Here is an 11,723-nt window from a genome sequence, read left to right on the forward strand (position 1 = left end):
AGAATAAATACCTTAGTCAAATACAAATATACAGTGTAATATGACCTAGATTGAACACAGCAGCACATGTCAAATACAAATATATTTATCTAAAACATAATTGGTTTCTCCCCAAAATGGGTATACAAATTTTAATTCATCATTTGAATCTATTTCAAAACTCCCAAATGTCAACGTGAGTGGCAACGTAATTTAGGACGCCACAAAAAAATTAATAAACCGAATATCAAGATGAATATAGTGGGAACCTGGCACATGACATTTCTTTCATAGATCAACCAACTCAAAGAGTCATTTAAAATTGGATTTTTATTTCAATGGGCAGGAGCGTTACAAACGTTTCTATACGACAAAATTACTCTATGGCATTTGCAATCAGGTCTTTAACATAATATATTCCAAGTTTCTATCTGGCACATTTTAGTTAACAGTAATTGAATTGTTGTTATAGACTGTGCATGATACCAATCTAGATGCTGTTTTATCTACGACTTGACTCGCCTCTGTCAGGGGTCTTCATATAACCTTCCAGCTTCACCCAACCTCTACCTGGATGGACTTTATGATCTCTTACAAAATCAGGATAAAACACCAAATCTGAAATACATGCGTACGTATTGATAAAAATTCCTCATGGATGACCTTAGACTTGCAATATATAAGACCAATTTAAGGCCTGCTTTCCATGGACGCGTTTTCCATGTATACAGAAATTTCGCTGAAAAGTTTGTGGAATCCCACGAAAATGACATCATAAGTGGGGATTTCTCTGTGCAGCATCTAGCCCGACATGGTTAACGATCACTTGACGCCCAAGAAATCTGCCATTTACAAGCTGAATTTGAATGACTTAGTAGAAGAGAACCCATGCTTATACGCCAGAAAGTTAACATCCGGTAGGGCACGTGTGCGCACACCTGACACGAGAAACTCTCTTTTTCGCGCCATTTTCTCTCGCGCGGACATACTTGCATTAGACCTACTTTTTCACCGGCGGAAAGCGTACATTCAGCTGGTTTTCTAACACTCACAAGTACATGTGGTAATATTATTTTTAAATGCAATGATTGTGTCCATCAATTTTATATATGAGATAGAATCGGTTAAACACGGTTCATCCATTACAAAAGTTTGAAGAATCGGGTAATGACTAAAAAGGGAAAGTAAAGAGCAATAATAACTACAAAGACTATTTTCAGCTACTGATAATTCCTGTGATGACGAAGGGTTTATGTTTTACTACAATCCATCCAACAATAAAAATTGCGCGAATTAAAAAAAGAAATTCGTAAAAAGTAATATTTGACATGAGCAACAATAACGCAAATTAAAAAAGGACATTTGTAAAAAGGTAATATTTGACAACTCAAATAAATGAAAAAGAGCGGATGTTTCTGCTTCTGATATAATACAACAATCTCTTTGTGTACTTAAATAAATGCAAGAGAGTAGATGTTTCTGCTTCTGCTATAACAATAATCTCTATAGGTAGACATACTGTTAAAGCAGTGATTCTCAACCAGTGTGCCGCCAGATCTTCCTAAGTGCGCCGCGAAATTTTGAACGGCCCATGAAGAAAATGCGAAAAACCACGTGATCCCAATTGAGTATTTACAGGTGTCTACTGAAGTTCATAGTTGTGTATTTCTTTATTTAGTTTGAGTCATTCTATGTGTCTATGACTAGTCTCTGTCTATGGTTGTATACCGTCTGTCTTACCATGTTTTTATTTTGCAAAATTCAAATATTTTTTCATATATGTTTATATAGCCGGGTGTGCTGCTATTTTTTCATGTGTTCCAAGCTGTGCCATCAGAAAGTGAAAGTACCCGTTATACGTTTTTCACGGTTTTTCTCTGACATTTTTGTTCCGATTCATCAGCTGTGGGTTCTGTGTGTGTACTTATGTTTGTGTACGAGGTGATAAGATGGGGTGTAATTCGTTTTAGCTTGTGAAATATAGGTTTATATTATATTCTTGTTTACAGCAAACAGTTTGCTTCGGCAAAACTATTCATAACTTGCCAACCGCGAGGCTGATATCACTAGCCTCTATCCTCAAATAAATAGGTGACACTCATTAATTACTTGCAAATTTGTCTTTTTATAAAGCGTCAAGAAATCAAATTGTTTATCACTCGCGCTTTGGAAGGGTATTGACATATACACTGTAAAAAATATCCATTTTTTATGTGGCCGAATTCCATAGGTTAACCCCTTTTTTTTGTTAATCGATGGCTTTTTTTTGGAGAAATTGTGTTAAAAGTGTGAATTATTTCTTCAAATTACGTGTTTTATGTAATTCTATTGAATATTCAGTATTAAACAGACCGTGAAATTTAGGGATAAAATGTTTTATTCCCTTCTATAATGGACTTAATTCTGTTATTTTACGGAATAAACGGTGGAATGACCAGGAATTTCCGTGAAATTTAGGGATAACATGTTTTATTCCATTCTATAATGAATTTAATTCTGTTATTTTACGGGATAATGACTAGGAATTTACGGATTATTTCGGTTTGCAAATGCAACGATAAGTAATCTATACATATATAATCATTCCTAATAATTATCATGTTGTAATATTATTTTCAATTTATTAACCATAATATACTATTCAAAAAAAGTAGGGGATATTTGATTTTCAAATGTTATTAAAGTCACCTAATGAAACTGACGAAGAAACAAATGACAAAATGAAATGAAGTTCACATTCATCGATTTATTCCAAATGATCGTTAGACTAAGTAAGGCACAGGCTGACCATTATAAGGGTAAAATGATACCCGGGGTCAAACAGCAAAGTTACCACATCATCACAACCAAGTCAGTAACGGGTAAATCCTCCTCTGTTTGCCAAACAAGCATTGATCCGACGTGGCATACTCCTAATGAGACGTCTAAGGTCATTTTGGTCAGGACCAATTTGTTGACGTTGATGTAACCTCTGTCCAAGCATGTCCCAGACATGCTCGATGGGGGAGAGGTCGGGACTCAGTGCTGGCCAAGGTAATGTGGTGATGTTCTGTTGTTGGAGGTAACCTGTAACGATCCTGGCCCTGTGACATCTTGCGTTGTCATCCTGGAAGATGAAACGGTGGCCATGACGTCGCGCGAACGGCACAACATGGACTGCCAAGATGTTGTCGAGGTAGTACTGGCCTGTAACACGCCCTGCAACAACATGTAAAGCCGTTCTTCCAGCAACAGTGATGCCTCCCCACACCATAACAGAACCACCCCCAAATCGATCATGTCTGATGACGTTAACGTCTTGGAAGCGCTCGTTTCGACGACGCCACACCCTCCTACGTCTGTCCAAAAAATCAACAGTGAACCTTGACTCATCTGAAAACATCACATTGCTCCAGCGTCGATTATCCCAGTGTTGACGATCCCTACACCAACGACGTCTTGCCTGAATGTGATGATCTCTCAAACAAGGGATCACGCGAGGACGTCGGGCGCGAAGGTGACCCCTATGCAGTCGATTCCGAATCGTCTGGCCACTCACTCTCACACCAGTGTCTGTTTGAAGACGAGCGCTGATCTGATTTGCTGTGATGACACGATTTCTCAAGGCCAAGGTACGGATAAATCGAGTTGTCGCCCTTGGTCGACCTGAGCGTGGTCTGTCCTGTACAGATTGTGTATCACGGTATCTGGACCATAGCCTGCTTATGACAGACTGAGAAACATTCATCGTCCGCGCCACAACCGCCTGTGTTGTGCCGATCTGTAGCATGCCAAGGGCACGTAACCTTTCATTTTGGGTAAGCCGACGCATATCAAAATTTGTTTTCTGGTCACTAAAGCAATTAAACTGATGTTTCCACCCTGGAATTCAATGCCACAATGACTGTAACATTCAAAGTCAGAGTCGTGCAAATCTTGGGTTGGACCCCCATGATGATCCCAAGCATCACCTGCATTCCATGCGGTAGCTATTGGTGCGTTTGGGCGTCACATGTAACTGGAAATGTTTCTTCTGTTAGGTTCTATAGTGACTTTTTTCGTAGTCATTTGCATATTTTAGTATTATGCCCCCAAAATCAAATATCCCCTACTTTTTTTTAATAGTATATGAAGAATCATATTTTGTAAATTTTGGTATATTACATTTCATGTACATGTATATCTAATTTCCATTATTTATAAGATCTATAAAGTGTATTGTTATTCATCATACGTTATTCAGATTGTAAGTATTTTCATAAATGTATAAAAAATATGTTTTAACGTTCCGTGTGTATACATGTAGGCTGTATTATCTGGTAACCAAGCACGTTTAAATCCGGATAGTATAACCGTTTGGCCAGTGTAAGCCGGTTTGTCACTATGGCAGAGTTTACATACCTGCAAATCGGTAGTACCACAAGCTTACATCTGAAAGCCTCTAACCGATCCAATCACTGACGAGTATCGGTTTGTGATACGTTACGCTCGTCTCTCGATCAGGGTATTCCGTACTCTCTTATATTAGAGGAAAGGGGATGCGTATAAAGATTGTCTGCGATATCACTTCCGTGGAAGCGGACGATAAATAAAGCTATTTTACACACGCGTATAGAGTCAATTGTTAATTCAATGAAATTTTTATCACTTTCATGCCCAGGAAACAAAAATTACTAGGATTTTGTTTTTTCTGTATTTGAAAATGGAATTTATGTTAATTGAAGCAATTTCTGAAAATTACAGGATAAACAAATACGGATAAAATTTTCCTGGTAATTTTTGTTTCCGGAATTTTTTTACGTTTTTTCACGAATTTTTTGTTACCGTGTAGACAGCTGTTTTGCTCAACCAGAACATACTCCGTCAATGCATTTGAACACTACCTCAATGAGAAACGGAATGATTGTGTTCATAAAGATGTGAAAACAGAAAAGCGGACAGATGCTTAGCCAAATTAAATTGCTTATCTGCTTAACGTATCTTGACAGGAACGTGTTCATCGAACTCCGCCAAGACATTCACCTAGCTAATTAACATCTACACCAAGTTGTGTCCAAAAAGGTGTGACAGACAGAAGAGAAAAGGTCCATATTATATTACCTAGTTTAGATAAATTCTCTACTTTCAATATAAGTTATAGTTTATTTCGATCAGCTAAAGTCATGCCATTATTATATATTTTTAAGTTAATGTTAATAAGTTATGGTTAATATGTGTATAATAAAGGAAGACAAGACCAAACAAATATAAACTCAATATTATTGCAATCTGTAATAATCAAAACTAGCGGTGTTTATTTTGATAGAATTCAAGGACACTCAAAATTGACCAGCAGTAAAATCCATTAATTACTTCCAAATATTCTTTTACGTGCACGCCAAAGTGTACAAGGCACCTAGGTTTTTGTCCTATCCAAATGACTAGACGTTGTTTCTCGCCTGGCCCTACATCCAATACCACTGGCACGGCAAAACCAAACTGGGAATCCTTAAATGAAGTTCCTTTGTCAACACTGATCCTCACCTGGGTGAGACAGTAGCAACCGTTTAGAAAAATAATGATGGTATGACTGGGCGATCTGATTAAACTATAACTATCGTTTAAAATGTAAATAGAGGATTAATCCTCTCTTCTTTTCATGAATTATTAATTATAGTTGGTAACAATAGCTACAATAACTTTATTTGCGTTACTTGCCGATTCTTCAAATCTTTATTACGGATCAAGTGTGTTTAACCATTTCTATCACATATGTAAAATTGGTGGACACCAATATAATATTTTAATTAAAGCAATTGGAAAATACAATATTTTATAAAGGAATAATAAAATCTCGATATGTTGACAGCTTAGCTTAAATTCAATGAAGGAACTTACTGTCATTGACACGAAAACTGCAGGTAACCCTAAATTCCTGAAAAAGTTTACCAGGAATACTGTTTAATTGTTTAACATGCCATATTACATGGTACCGGGCATTACGTTTCAACTTAACCGATTGACCTGGACCTTGGTAATAATGTTGCCTGAAACGACGAAAATTTGAAATATTTTAAGTTTCAATACTGTGTTCTCAAACTACGTACGGATCTTTGTGAAGGTGCCCCAAGTTTACATCAAACGATCTATATGGTATAATACAGGATCTACCCCTTGCGTATTTACTTTTTGTTCGAGTGCGCCATAAAGAGGTTATTATGTTTGATCGCAGATTCCCAAATACGTCTACTCACAGCATTAAAAAAGATCAATATGGTATAATACCGGTGTTACCCTTGTGTATTTAATGCTTAGGGGTTTTAAACATGGTTATATGATTATATTACGCGATTATATGTGCCCTTTTCGGATCTTACGTTCTATAAAGCAGGAATAAAAACACCTTGCCTCAACCATGCCGCAACGGTTTGCACTTGGATAGCAGCAGGTACAATCTGGTAAACCAAATGCATGCGATCTAATCTACAAGCATCACTGATCAACTTTGGGCCGCAAAATGGACCTGGAATTATGGGGACAACACCTAAGTTATTCATAACAAAACACAACACAAGGTATTTAATATGGATATAACTACTTCGCTGGGTATGTCTCTATTAAGTTGTAAATAGGTATATATTATCGTTATTACGACCAAGTTCTATTTATCTGTTACTAGCAGGATACCCGGCTTCGCTCGGGGATCATAACTCCGAAACTGGAAGTGGTAGACTAACGCCACCTGGCCTATGTTACTCCCCGGTCCGAGCTACCCCTATACCCCAAATTTCAGACTCGGGGCAGACCTAGTGTAGCCGCCAACCCCGAACAGACCGGCTTCGCTCGGGGGTCATTACTCCGAAACCGGAAGTGGTAGACTAACGCCACCTGGCCTATGTTACTCTCCATTCCGAGCTACCCCTATACCTCAAATTTCAGACTCGGGACAGACCTAGTATAGCCGCCAACCCCGAACAGACAGACTTCGCTCGGGGGTCATAACTCCGAAACCGGAAGTGGTAGACTAACGCCACCTAGCCTATGTTACTCCCCGGTCCGTGCTACCCCTATACCCCAAATTTCGGACTCGGGGCAGACCTAGTGTAGCCGCCAACCCCGAACAGACCGGCTTCACTCGGGGGTCATAACTCCGAAACCGGAAGTGGTAGACTAACGCCACCTGGCCTATGTTACTCCCCGGTCCGAGCTACCCCTATACCCCAAATTTCAGACTCGGGGCAGATGTAGCCGCCAACCCCGAACAGACTTCGCTTGGGGGGTCATAACTCCGAAACCGGAAGTGGTAGACTAACGCCACCTGGCCTATGATACTCCTCGGTCCGAGCTACCCCTATATCCCAAATTTCAGACTCGGGGCAGACCTAGTGTAGCCGCCAACCCCGAACAGACAGACAGACAGACAGACAGACAAACGACAGTCACACATATATATATAGATAGATGAAGTTGTGATATTGTGAAACCCTATTAATGTTTGTCTGATTAAGTTGTGATATTGTGAAACCCAATCAATGTTGGTCTCTGATCTTTAGTATCATCACCGTTACTGTCAACATCTCCTAGGTACTGATTATCTACCACTATTTGTCTTATTTTTGTCATTATGTTTGCTTTTAATTATTTTAATGATTTTTCCTTTTTTATTAATAAGTTTAGTGTAGGGCCATACTATATACCGGAAAACTACCGGAAAACACCATGTTATACTGAATACCGGAAAACACCGGAAAATACCGGAAAACACACTAAATACCGGAAAACACCCTATATAGGTAACCCGGAGAAGGGCTATACTATAAATCGGAAACTAACCCTAACCTTAACCCAGGCACACAGAGGACCAGGCTCCCGGTTACCTATTTATGGTGCCAGTCTCCGGGTTACCTATTTAGGGTATTTTCCGGTATTTAGTGTGTTGTCCGGTATTTAGTGTTTTTCCGGTGTTCAGTATAAAATGGCGTTTTCCTGTTGTTTTCCGGTATATAGTATTGCCGTTTAGTGTAAGCCAAAATATGTATACATAGGGTGACTAGATTGATATTTATCGGGGAGTTGGAATAGACTAGTGGTCTAGAGTGCAACGCTTCGTCCTCTGGCTTGCGGTTGTGGTTTCGATCCCTGGTGGGCGTATGTGACGCCTTCTCAACCTCTTGTGTTTACTTCGGGTACTCCGATTTCCTCCCACAAGAAAGACCCCTGCGCGTGCGCTAAGATAATAACAAAAATGAAAAATAAGACTTTTCTGTGATATCACCTTAAACGAAGCGGACGTTAAACACTAAGAACAACAACAAGGATATTTATCATTAACTTGAAAACGTAACCTGTATGTGTTATGAAACGTCGTTATATCCATATATTCCTTGTGTTGTGTTTTGTTATAAATAGTTAACGTGCTTCTAGGTGTCATTTAAAGAATTAAAGAATTAACACCTACCTTGACCAAATTCCAGGTGCTGCATTGCGGAAATATGAAAGATTCATATAAGATATCTAACAAATGAACGTTTAACATTTCTTATTAACACCAGGGAAACCCACACTTACCTGTCGGTTACTTTAATAGCACGACTACCGTTGACTTTATCATTGTTTACGGATGTCATGGTACAACCCCCATCACATTGCCAGAATTGATGTGGATTGGATGCTTCGAAATCTCCATCTTTGAAAATATTCTGAGTCTGCACATATCCTACGAGCAGAATAAACCAGCTAAGACATGTAAGACGGTCTTGCATTGTACGAATAAATACAACAACTAAAAACACATTTAACTACAGAACCGTTATCAGTGGACGTAGTTAATCTTATCGATTCGTCTTATCAAATATTATCGAAATCTACAGTAAGGGAAATTAAAATGTGATTTTCGCCAGTTTTTAAGGCTGGCAAGAGTATGCGTTGACACGAGCAAATACTTTCAGGTCTAAGTTCAATAATAATTCTAGCTTTAAAGACGAAGGTCAAACACCCGTTAAGCAAAATTTGTTTATAGTTCAATTCGACGCGGATTATAGAAATTTTAAATCGTATTGACTGTCAGTTGTTGGTAGAATTATATTCTGATTTGATTATCTTGTAAGAGACTATTGGTGCGTTATACTGGTTAATACAACACTGAATCTAATATATTCACATTTTGTCATAAGACTGTAATATATTATGTGTCTATGGCTCGTCTTCATTAGCCCAGTCGGAACAGAACATTTGGACGTTAAACCCCATTTCAGTTCATTTCGATTACCTGTGTTTTCAGTCGTACTCTTTCTACTATTCTTCGTTTGATTTTTAATTTTCTAATATCATCATTGAACCACGTTGTATTCGATGTAATATACTAAGCAGCAAAAGAAACGTCGGGTTGGTATGTTACTCTGAATAGACGTATTGCATAAAACGTGCCAAATGTTTTTATTGTATATTTGTGACCACATCTTCAACTTTACCTGAGCAATAAGGCTCCTTCCCAAACACAGAATTGAACCCAGGATATTTTCTTTAAAACGCATCCTGACTTCTGAGATGGTAATGTATTCTCCATGATTTTCATGTAACTCATGCTGCACGTGCTGTTCACCGGGACCAGTCCTATAAAATGCACCCCATACCTAGTTGAATCATTCACACTACAACGTCAGCAGCATGCCACGACTCACGACAGCTCAGAGGAACCAGGAGCTTGGAAGACTCGACGCTGGCCACACTGTCCAAGTCGTCGCCAATCACTTCCAGGTCAATGTTCGGACCATCTACAGGCTTCAGCAACGCGTTCGGGCCACCACCACGGATGATCGCCCCCGAACTGGTAGACCAAGGGTTACCAAAAGGCGACAAGACCGCCATGTTGTGCGACAGCACGTGCAGAATCCCTTCTCACAGGCATCTGGGACAGCACGTCAGACAGTGGTTACACACAGAAGACCCATCAGTACCGATACATTGTGCCGACATCTCACCAGAGAGAACATCCATTGCTGTAGACCTTACCGTGAACCGATTCTCACCCCTCGCCATCGACGTGAACGTCTACAGTTTGCCCAACAGCACCCAGAACTGACGACACAGGCAATGGAGAACTGTTCTGTTCACAGATGAGAGTCGGTATAACATATCAACTGCAGAAGGCAAGACCAGAATTATGACGTCGACGTGGCCAGCGTTATTTTGACCAATGTGTTATGGAACGAGGCTCATGGGGAGGTCCAAGCATAATGGTTTGGGTTGGAATCGACCTGAACCAGAGAGTCGGTCCTGTGGTGTTCCAAAATTTTGGTCCAGGGAGACGAGTTGGCATCACAGCAGTGCGCTACATCGATCAAGCTCTCGGATTCCACGTCATACTACATTTCGCACGTCATGGAAACAACGTTTCCAGCATGACAACGCCCGTGCCCACAACGCAAGAGTTACTCGGGACTTTCTACAGCAGAACGGTGTCAACGTTATGCACTTAAATCCGATTGAACATCTTTAGGGCGAAAATCAGAGGAGAGTTAATAACGTCGTACCGAGACCAAACAGCCGATGGATTGCGCCAGGCTTTTCTGGTAGTGTGGTTCTGGGTGCCAATGGCGCCATCAATCGTCTGGTCCACTCCATGTACAGACGCTGCGCTGCTGTTATTGACACTGGTGGTGGATACACCAGACACTGATGTATAGACTGTGTACAGACTCTAAACCTTTTTGTAATGTCTTGAATTAATCACTAATGTGTGAACATTCTGTTCACAAAAATTTCTTTGGTCAATTTAGTAAGTCGTTTTCTAGAATGATTTGATTAAAGTGCCTCTCTGATTTTGAAATCGTACTGGCGTTTTTTTTCTGTTTAGTATAGTTACTGTTCTGGTTTTCTGTGGTGATTGTGCATCCATTTTTGTCCAAAAATTATACTGTAAATGCCAGTGGGTGTTCTGACTGTGCCGTATGCCTTTGACATCGTATTGTTCAAGCTAGTCCAGACTTAATCCGAGAACAATGGTGTTAAAAAGTATAGTATTTTTTGATAATTAACTGAAGGAGAGAACATTTGATTATTACGGATCTAAAAGTGCACATGCACTCGGTGGTGCGGTTTTTGTCTAATAGACCCGAATCAGCAAGACAATCCTTATATCGAACGTGATCCATAGACAGCTTTCGTTAATTAAAGTAACTGTGCGTGATTTACATTTTTCAGAAAATGTCAAATTTTTGATAGGTTCATCCACGCTAATATGTTATGTACTCAATTACATTCAATTAAGAAAAAGATTTATAAATTATAAGGACTTAAAGTTTAACTTCACAGAATTGTAGATCGGCGTTGTTGACATATCCTGTCAAAAAAACCCAAAAAAAAACAAAAAATAAAAAAACAGAAGAGAGAAAAATAGAAAAAATAGTAAAGTTAACAATTTGTATAGTTCATTGGAATTTCAATACATCATATCTTTGTAACTTTCCAACGAAATAGAGCAATTTGGGGATATTTAGACTGAGTGATATGCCTACAAGGAGAGTCATCAAATTCCACAATTCTACAATAGTGTAGTTTGCAAAGGATTACTATGTCCCTCAAATCATGCTCAGAGGCTTGAAACAGGTATTTTTAATTCAAACGTGATGCTAAATGTTATATTATCCAGAATATTTACATCATGTTATAAATGTTTAAATTCGTACCAAGTCGAGACAGTAGAGCGTGATAAATAGAAGATTCTCTGAAAGGCGCCTGCCACATCGAAAATCTCTTTAGAAAATAACATTAAGCTGAGGCTTAGT

General features: G+C 39.1%; 1 long non-coding RNA gene across 1 annotated transcript; it reads right to left on the minus strand.

Moving 5' to 3' along the window:
- Positions 1-511: 511 nt before the first annotated feature.
- Positions 512-8,639, minus strand: LOC126818362 (uncharacterized). Its single transcript, XR_007679209.2, has 3 exons — positions 8,506-8,639; positions 5,836-5,984; positions 512-597 (listed from the first exon to the last, which is right to left on the minus strand). It is a non-coding gene; the product is annotated as an uncharacterized LOC126818362 (long non-coding RNA).
- Between the last annotated feature and the right edge of the window lie 3,084 nt (positions 8,640-11,723).

This window comes from Patella vulgata, chromosome 4 (assembly GCF_932274485.2).
Source record: "Patella vulgata chromosome 4, xgPatVulg1.2, whole genome shotgun sequence".
Taxonomy (NCBI): Eukaryota; Metazoa; Mollusca; class Gastropoda; family Patellidae; genus Patella; species Patella vulgata.